At 39.7% G+C, this 9,889-nt stretch overlaps 1 non-coding gene across 1 annotated transcript; it reads right to left on the minus strand.

The window, feature by feature from the left end:
• Positions 1 to 1,394: 1,394 nt before the first annotated feature.
• Positions 1,395 to 1,502, minus strand: LOC130952088 (small nucleolar RNA R71). The gene has a single exon (XR_009074269.1). It is a non-coding gene; the product is annotated as a small nucleolar RNA R71 (small nucleolar RNA).
• Between the last annotated feature and the right edge of the window lie 8,387 nt (positions 1,503 to 9,889).

Genomic DNA, 9,889 nt, shown 5'->3' on the forward strand with positions numbered 1-9,889 from the left:
TGCAGCAGAGGAATTACACAGAAAAAGCTGGGCGTTCAAAACGCCCAGTGAAGAAGGACAGACTGGCGTTTAAACGCCAGCCAGGGTGCCTGGTTGGGCGTTTAACGCCCAAAAAGGTAGTGCATTGGGCGTTAAACGCCAGAATGTGCACCATTCTGGGCGTTTAACGCCAGGATGGCACAAGGGGGAGGATTTTGTTTTCAAAATCAATTTTCTTCAAGTTTTCAAAGTTTTTCAAAATCAAATCTTTTTCAAATCATATCTTTTCAATCAAATGTTTTCAAAATCAATTTCTTTCCTTTTTCAAAGATACTTGCTAACAATTAATGATTTGATTGAACATTTCAAGTATGTTGCCTTTTCTGTTGAGAAAGGTTTAATGTTTGAATCATATCTTTTCTTGTTAGGCAAGTCATTAATTTTTAAAATCAAATATTTTTAAAATTGTTTTTCAATCATATCTTTTTAAAACCATAACTTTTCAATCAAATCTTTTTAATCACATCTTTTTCAAAACAATTCTCAATCATATCTTTTTAATTTCTAATTTCAAATCTCTTTCAAAAAAATTACTTGATCTCTTTTTCACTCTTGATTTTCGAAAATCAAATTAAAGTTTTTCAAAATGTTTTTTAAAAAATCTTTTTAATTAATTTTCGAAAATTTCTTCCTCTCTTCTCACATCCTTCTATTTATGGAGTACCACTCCTTCTCAATGCACAATTCGAACTCTACCTCACTAAGTTCGAATTCTTCTACCTCTTTCTTCTATTATTCTGTTCCTCTGACACCTCAAGGAATCTCTATACTGTGACATAGAGGATTCCACATTTTCTTGTTCTCTTCTCTTTCATATGAGCAGGAACAAAGACAAAAGCATTCTTGTTGAAGCTGACCCTGAACCTGAAAGGACCTTGAAGCGAAAGCTAAGAGAAGCTAAGGCACAACTCTCTGTAGAGGACTTAACAGAAATCTTCAAAGAAGAAGACATGGCAGCCGAAAACAACAACAATGCAAACAATGCAAGGAAGGTGCTGGGTGACTTTACTGCACCTACTCCTGACTTCTATGGGAGAAGCATCTCTATCCCTGCCATTGGAGCAAACAACTTTGAGCTTAAGCCTCAATTAGTTTCTCTAATGCAACAGAATTGCAAGTTCCATGGACTTCCATTGGAAGATCCTCATCAGTTTTTAGCTGAATTCTTGCAAATCTGTGACACTGTCAAGACTAATGGGGTTGACCCTGAGGTCTACAGACTTATGCTATTCCCTTTTGCTGTAAGAGACAGAGCTAGGACATGGTTGGACTCACAACCTAAAGAAATCCTGGACTCATGGGAAAAGCTAGTCAATGCCTTCTTGGCAAAGTTCTTTCCACCTCAAAAATTGAGTAAGCTTAGAGTGGAAGTCCAAACCTTCAGACAGAAGGAAGGAGAATCCCTCTATGAAGCTTGGGAAAGATACAAACAATTAATCAGAAAGTGTCCTTCTGATATGCTTTCTGAATGGAGCATCATAGGTATTTTCTATGATGGTCTCTCTGAACTATCCAAGATGTCTTTGGATAGCTCTGCTGGAGGATCTCTTCATCTGAAGAAGACGCCTACAGAAGCTCAAGAACTGATTGAAATGGTTGCAAATAACCAATTCATGTACACTTCTGAAAGGAATCCTGTGAACAATGGGACAAATCAGAAGAAAGGAGTTCTTGAGATTGATACTCTGAATGCTATTCTGGCTCAGAACAAGATAGTAACTCAACAAGTCAATTTGATTTCTCAAAGTCTGTCTGGAATGCAAAATGCACCAAGCAGTACTAAGGATGCTTCATCTGAAGAAGAAGCGTATGATCCTGAGAACCCTTCAATGGAAGAGGTGAATTACCTAGGAGAACCCTATGGAAACACCTATAATTCTTCATGGAGAAATCATCCAAATTTCTCATGGAAGGATCAACAGAGACCTCAACAAGGTTTCAACAACAATAATGGTGGAAGAAACAGGTTTAGCAATGGCAAGCCTTTTCCATCATCTTCTCAGCAACAGACAGAGAATTCTAAGCAGAACCCCTCTGACTTAGCAACTATGGTCTCTGATCTAATCAAAACCACTCAAAGTTTCATGACTGAAACAAGGTCCTCCATTAGGAATTTGGAGGCACAAGTGGGACAGCTGAGCAAGAAAATTACTGAACTCCCTCCTAGTACTCTCCCAAGCAATACAGAAGAAAATCCAAAAGGAGAGTGCAAGGCCATTAACATGGCCGAATTTGGACAGGAAGGAGAGGAAGTGAACGCCACTGAGGAAGACCTCAATGGGCGTGCACTAGCCTCCACTGAGTTCCCCAATGAGGAACCATGGGAATCTGAGGCTCAAAATGAGACCATAGAGATTCCATTGGACTTACTTCTGCCATTCATGAGCTCTGATGAGTATTCTTCCTCTGAAGAGGATGAGTATGTCACTGAAGAGCAAGTTGCTAAATACCTTGGAGCAATCATGAAGCTAAATGACAAGTTATTTGGAAATGAGACTTGGGAGGATGAACCCCCTTTGCTCACCAAAGAACTGGATGACTTGTCTAGGCAGAAACTGCCTCAAAAGAGACAGGATCCTGGGAAGTTTTCAATACCTTGTACCATAGGCACCATGACCTTCAAGAAGGCTCTGTGTGACTTAGGGTCAAGTGTAAACCTCATGCCTCTCTCTGTAATGGAGAAGCTAGGGATCTTTGAGGTACAAGCTGCAAAAATCTCACTAGAGATGGCAGACAATTCAAAGAAACAAGCTTATGGACTTGTAGAGGATGTTCTGGTAAAAGTTGAAGACCATTATATCCCTGCTGATTTCATAGTCCTAGAGACTGGGAAGTGCATGGATGAATCCATCATCCTTGGCAGACCCTTCCTAGCCACAGCAAAGGCTGTGATTGATGTTGATAGAGGAGAATTGATCATTCAAGTGAATGAAGAATCCTTTGTGTTTAAGGCTCAAGGATATCCCTCTGTCACCATGGAGAGGAAGCATGAAGAGCTTCTCTCAAATCAGAGTCAAACAGAGCCCCCACAGTCAAACTCTAAGTTTGGTGTTGGGAGGCCACAACCAAACTCTAAGTTTGGTGTTGAACCCCCACATTCAAACTCTAAGTTTGGTGTTGGGAGGTCCCAACATTGCTCTGAGAAAATGTGAGGCTCCATGAGAGCCCTCTGTCAAGCTACTGACATTAAAGAAGCGCTTGTTGGGAGGCAACCCAATGTTATATTTTATCTATTTTCTTTTGTTATTTTATGTTTTTTGTAGGTTGATGATCATGAGAAGTCACAAAATCAATGAAAAAAGCAAAAACAGAATGAAAAACAGAAAGAAAAACAGCACACCCTGGAGAAGAGCTTGCTGGCGTTTAAACGCCAGTAAGGCTAGCAGATGGGCGTTTAACGCCCAGTCTGGCACCATTCTGGGTGTTTAACGCCAGAAAGGGGCACCAGACTGGCGTTAAACGCCAGAAAAGGGCAAGAACCTGGCGTTAAACGCCAGAAATGGGCACCAGCCCGGCGTTTAACGCCAGAATTGGCTCAAAACGTGATTTTGCATGCCATTTGGTGCAGGGATGACTTTTCCTTGACACCTCAGGATCTGTGGACCCCACAGGATCCCCACCAACCCCACCACTCTCTCTCTTCTTCCCCATTCACCAATCACCTCAATGCCTCTTCCCAAAAAAACCCTTCACCTATCAAATCCCTTCTTTCTCTTCACCACTCACATCCATCCTTCATAAAACCCCACCTACCTCACCATTCAAATTCAAACCACTTTCCCACCCAAACCCACCCTCACTTGACCGAACCTTACCCTTCCCCCTCTGCTATATAAACCCATCTTCACTCCTTCATTTTCACACAACCTAAACACCACTTCTCCCCCTTCTTGGCCGAAAACAAAAGCCATTCCCATCTCCTTCATTTCTTCTTCTTCTACTCTCTTCTTTCTTAATTTGCTCGAGGACGAGCAAACCTTTTAAGTTTGGTGTGATAAAAGCATTGCTTTTTATTTTTCCATAACCATTTATGGCATCCAAGGCCGGAGAAACCTCTAGAAAGAGGAAAGGGAAGGCAAAAGCTTCCACCTCCGAGTCATGGGAAATGGAAAGATTCATCTCAAGGGTGCATCAAGACCACTTCTATGAAGTTGTGGCCTTGAAGAAGGTGATCCCCGAGGTCCCTTTTTCACTCAAAAAGAGTGAATATCCAGAGATCCGACATGAGATCCGAAGAAGAGGTTGGGAAGTTCTTACCAACCCCATTCAACAAGTCGGAATCTTAATGGTTCAAGAGTTCTATGCCAATGTATGGATCACCAAGAACCATGATCAAAGTGTGAACCCGAATCCAAAGAATTATCTTACTATGGTTCGGGGGAAATACTTGGATTTTAGTCCGGAAAGTGTAAGGTTGGCATTCAATTTGCCCATGATGCAAGGAGATGAACATCCTTACACTAGAAGAGTCAACTTTGATCAAAGGTTGGACCAAGTCCTCACAGTCATATGTGAAGAGGGCGCCCAATGGAAGAGAGATTCAAGAGGGAAGCCGGTTCAATTGAGAAGGCATGACTTCAAACCCGTGGCTAGAGGATGGTTGGAGTTTATCCAACGCTCAATCATTCCCACTAGCAACCGGTCCAAAGTTACCATAGACCGGGCTATCATGATTCATAGCATCATGATTGGAGAAGGAATAGAAGTTCATGAGGTTATAGCTCAAGAGCTTTATAAGGTGGCGGACAAGTCCTCTACCTTGGCAAGGTTAGCCTTCCCTCATCTCATTTGTCACCTCTGTTATTCAGTTGGAGTTGACATAGAGGGAGACACCCCTATTGATGAGGACAAGCCCATCACTAAGAAGAGGATGGAGCACACAAGAGACCCCACTCATCATGAGATCCCTGAGATACCTCAAGGGATGCACTTTCCTCCACAAAACTATTGGGAGCAGCTAAACACCTCCCTAGGAGAATTGAGTTCCAACATGGGACAACTAAGGGTGGAGCATCAAGAACACTCCATCATTCTCCATGAAATTAGAGAAGATCAAAGAATCATGAGAGAGGAGCAACAAAGATAAGGAAGAGATATTGAGGAGCTCAAGCACTCCATAGGATCTTCAAGAGGAAGAAAGAGCCGCCATCACTAAGGTGGACCCGTTCTTTAATTTTCTTGTTCTTTATTTTCCTGTTTTTCGAAAATTAATGCTTATGTTTGTCCATGTTTGTGTCTTGTGATCATTAGTGTCTTAGTGTCTATGCCTTAAAGTTATGAATATCCTATGAATCCATCACCTTTCTTAAATGAAAAATGTTCTTAATTGAAAAAGAAAAGAATTGCATGAATTTTGAATTTTATAGCAGTTTAATTATTTTGATGTGGTGGCATTACTTTTGTCTTCTGAATGTATGCTTAAACAGTGCATATATCTTTTAAATTTGTGGTTCATGAATGCTGGCTCTTGAAAGAATGATGAAAAAGGAGACATGTTACTGAGGATCTGAAAAATCATTAAAATGATTCTTGAAGCAAGAAAAAAGCAATGAAAAAAAAAAGAAAAATTTCGAAAAAAAAAGAGAAAAAGAAAACGAAAAAAAAGAGAGAAGAAAGAAAGAAATAAAGTTGTGATCCAAGGCAAAAAGAGTGTGCTTAAGAACCCTGGACACCTCTAATTGGGGACTCTAGCAAAGCTGAGTCACAATCTGAAAAGGTTCACCCAACTATGTGTCTGTGGCATGTATGTATCCGGTGGTAATACTGGAAGACAGAGTGCTTTGGGCCACAGCCAAGACTCAATAAGTAGCTTTGTTCAAGAATCGTCATACTTTACTAGGAGAATCAATAACACTATCTGGATTCTAAGTTCCTAAAGAAGCCAACCATTCTGAATTTCAAAGGATAGAGTGAGATGCCAAAACTGTTCAGAGGCAAAAAGCTAAAAGCCCCGCTCATCTAATTAATACTGATCTTCATAGATGTTTTTGGAATTCATTGCATATTCTCTTCTTTTTTATCTTATTTGATTTTCAGTTGCTTGAGGACAAGCAACAATTTAAGTTTGGTGTTGTGATGAGCGGATAATTTGTACGCTTTTTGGCATTGTTTTTAGTATGTTTTTAGTATGATCTAGTTAGTTTTTAGTATATTTTTATTAGTTTTTAGTTAAAATTCACTTTTTTGGACTTTACTATGAGTTTGTGTGTTTTTCTGTGATTTCAGGTATTTTCTGGCTGAAATTGAGGGACCTGAGCAAAAATCTGATTCAGAGACTGAAAAGGACTGCAGATGCTGTTGGATTCTGACCTCCCTGCACTCGAAGTGAATTTTCTGGAGCTACAGAAGCCCAATTGGCGCGCTCTCAACGGCGTTAGAAAGTAGACATCCTGGGCTTTCCAGCAATATATGATAGTCCATACTTTGCCCAAGATTTGATGGCCCAAACCGGCGTTCAAAGTCACCCTCAGAAATCCCAGCGTTAAACGCCGGAACTGGCACCAAAATGGGAGTTAAACGCCCAAACTGGCATAAAAGCTGGCGTTTAACTCCAGGAAGAGTCTCTACACGAAAATGCTTCATTGCTCAGCCCAAGCACACACCAAGTGGGCCCGGAAGTGGATTTTTATGTCATTTACTCATTTCTGTACACCCTAGGCTACTAGTTTTCTATAAGTAGGACCTTTTACTATTGTATTGAGATATCGGGGTAGCTATCTTCATTTTATGCTATCTTAGATCATTGGGAGGCTGGCCATTCGGCCATGCCTAGACCTTGTTCTTATGTATTTTCAACGGTGGAGTTTCTACACACCATAGATTAAGGTGTGGAGCTCTGCTGTACCTCGAGTATTAATGCAATTACTATTGTTCTTCTATTCAATTCCGCTTGTTCTTTGTCCAAGATATCACTTGTTCTTCAACTTGATGAATGTGATGATCCGTGACACTCATCATCATTCTCACCTATGAACGTGTGACTGACAACCACCTCCGTTCTACCTTAGATTGGGTGAATATCTCTTGGATTCCTGATACACGATGCATGGTTGATCGCCTGACAACCGAGTGCTCGCCTGACAAACGAGCCAGCCATTCCGTGAGATCAGAGTCTTCGTGGTATAGGCAAGAACTGATGGCGGCATTCAAGAGAATTCGGAAGGTCTAACCTTGTCTGTGGTATTCTGAGTAGGATTCAATGATTGAATGACTGTGACGTGCTTCAAACTCCTGAAGGCGGGGCGTTAGTGACAGACGCAAAAGAATCAATGGATTCTATTCCGGCCTGATCGAGAACCGACAGATGGATAGCCGTGCCGTGACAGGGTGCGTTGAACATTTCCACTGAGAGGATGGGAGGTAGCCACTGACAACGGTGAAACCCTTGCATAAGCTTGCCATGGAAATGAGTAAGAAGGATTGGATGAAGACAGTAGGAAAGCAGAGAGACGGAAGGGACAAGCATCTTCATACGCTTATCTGAAATTCCTACCAATGAATTACATAAGTATCTCTATCTTTATCTTTATATTTTATTCGTATATCACTATACCCATTTGAGTCTGCCTGACTAAGATTTACAAGGTGACCATAGCTTGCTTCATACCAACAATCTCCGTGGGATCGACCCTTACTCGCGTAAGGTTTATTACTTGGACGACCCAGTGCACTTGCTGGTTAGTTGTGCAAAGTTGTGTTTATGCCATGGTATTGAACACCAAGTTTTTGGATTCATTACCGGGGATTATTTGAGTTGTGAAAAGTATTGATCACAATTTCGTGCACCAAGTTTTTGGCGCCGTTGCCGGGGATTGTTTTGTGTATGGACAACTGACGGTTCATCTTGTTGCTTAGATTAGGTATTTTTCTTCAGAGTTCTTAAGAATGAATTCTAGTGTTTCAAGGTGATGTTCTTATCATCACCAAAGCTGATTGATTCTCATCAATTTAGCTCTTGAATGCAATGTCCTGCTGAAGCTTGGCTAGCCATGTCTAATTCCTTTAGACTAAAGCTTTAGACTAACATTGCATGATTCCTGGAATTCTCATTAAGAATTTTGATACTTTTATTTTCTTTTCCACTTAATTTTCGAAAAATCCAAAAAAAAAATTACAAAATCATAAAAACCAAAAATATTTTATGTTTGAGTCTAGTGTCTCATCTTAAGTTTGGTGTCAATTGCATGCATTCATTCATGTGTCTTAAGGATCTTCAAGTAATTCTTGATTATTTCTTACTCTGATCTTTGAATTCTCTTGACTTGAGTGTTTTGTTGTTTTCCATATGCATTCTCATTTTGTCAATGTCAGTAGTATACAAATTGTTAAGTTTGGTGTCTTGCATGCATTGTTATTTGAATTTAGTTGCATTTTGATTATTCCTCATTATTAAAATTCCAAAAATATTTTTAATTTGTGTCTTTTCAAGTCAATAATACAGAGAATTGAAGATTCAGAACATGCAGCAGAGGAATTACACAGAAAAAGCTGGGCGTTCAAAACGCCCAGTGAAGAAGGACAGACTGGCGTTTAAACGCCAGCCAGGGTGCCTGGTTGGGCGTTTAACGCCCAAAAAGGTAGTGCATTGGGCGTTAAACGCCAGAATGTGCACCATTCTGGGCGTTTAACGCCAGGATGGCACAAGGGGGAGGATTTTGTTTTCAAAATCAATTTTCTTCAAGTTTTCAAAGTTTTTCAAAATCAAATCTTTTTCAAATCATATCTTTTCAATCAAATGTTTTCAAAATCAATTTCTTTCCTTTTTCAAAGATACTTGCTAACAATTAATGATTTGATTGAACATTTCAAGTATGTTGCCTTTTCTGTTGAGAAAGGTTTAATGTTTGAATCATATTTTCTTGTTAGGCAAGTCATTAATTTTTAAAATCAAATATTTTTAAAATTGTTTTTCAATCATATCTTTTTAAAACCATAACTTTTCAATCAAATCTTTTTAATCACATCTTTTCAAAACAATTCTCAATCATATCTTTTTAATTTCTAATTTCAAATCTCTTTCAAAAAAATTACTTGATCTCTTTTCACTCTTGATTTTCGAAAATCAAATTAAAGTTTTTCAAAATGTTTTTTAAAAAATCTTTTTAATTAATTTTCGAAAATTTCTTCCTCTCTTCTCACATCCTTCTATTTATGGAGTACCACTCCTTCTCAATGCACAATTCGAACTCTACCTCACTAAGTTCGAATTCTTCTACCTCTTTCTTCTATTATTCTGTTCCTCTGACACCTCAAGGAATCTCTATACTGTGACATAGAGGATTCCACATTTTCTTGTTCTCTTCTCTTTCATATGAGCAGGAACAAAGACAAAAGCATTCTTGTTGAAGCTGACCCTGAACCTGAAAGGACCTTGAAGCGAAAGCTAAGAGAAGCTAAGGCACAACTCTCTGTAGAGGACTTAACAGAAATCTTCAAAGAAGAAGACATGGCAGCCGAAAATAACAACAATGCAAACAATGCAAGGAAGGTGCTGGGTGACTTTACTGCACCTACTCCTGACTTCTATGGGAGAAGCATCTCTATCCCTGCCATTGGAGCAAACAACTTTGAGCTTAAGCCTCAATTAGTTTCTCTAATGCAACAGAATTGCAAGTTCCATGGACTTCCATTGAAAGATCCTCATCAGTTTTTAGCTGAATTCTTGCAAATCTGTGACACTGTCAAGACTAATGGGGTTGACCCTGAGGTCTACAGACTTATGCTATTCCCTTTTGCTGTAAGAGACAGAGCTAGGACATGGTTGGACTCACAACCTAAAGAAATCCTGGACTCATGGGAAAAGCTAGTCAATGCCTTCTTGGCAAAGTTCTTTCCACCTCAAAAATTGAGT

This window comes from Arachis stenosperma, chromosome 9, assembly GCF_014773155.1.
Source record: "Arachis stenosperma cultivar V10309 chromosome 9, arast.V10309.gnm1.PFL2, whole genome shotgun sequence".
In the NCBI taxonomy this organism is placed as follows: Eukaryota; Viridiplantae; Streptophyta; class Magnoliopsida; order Fabales; family Fabaceae; genus Arachis; species Arachis stenosperma.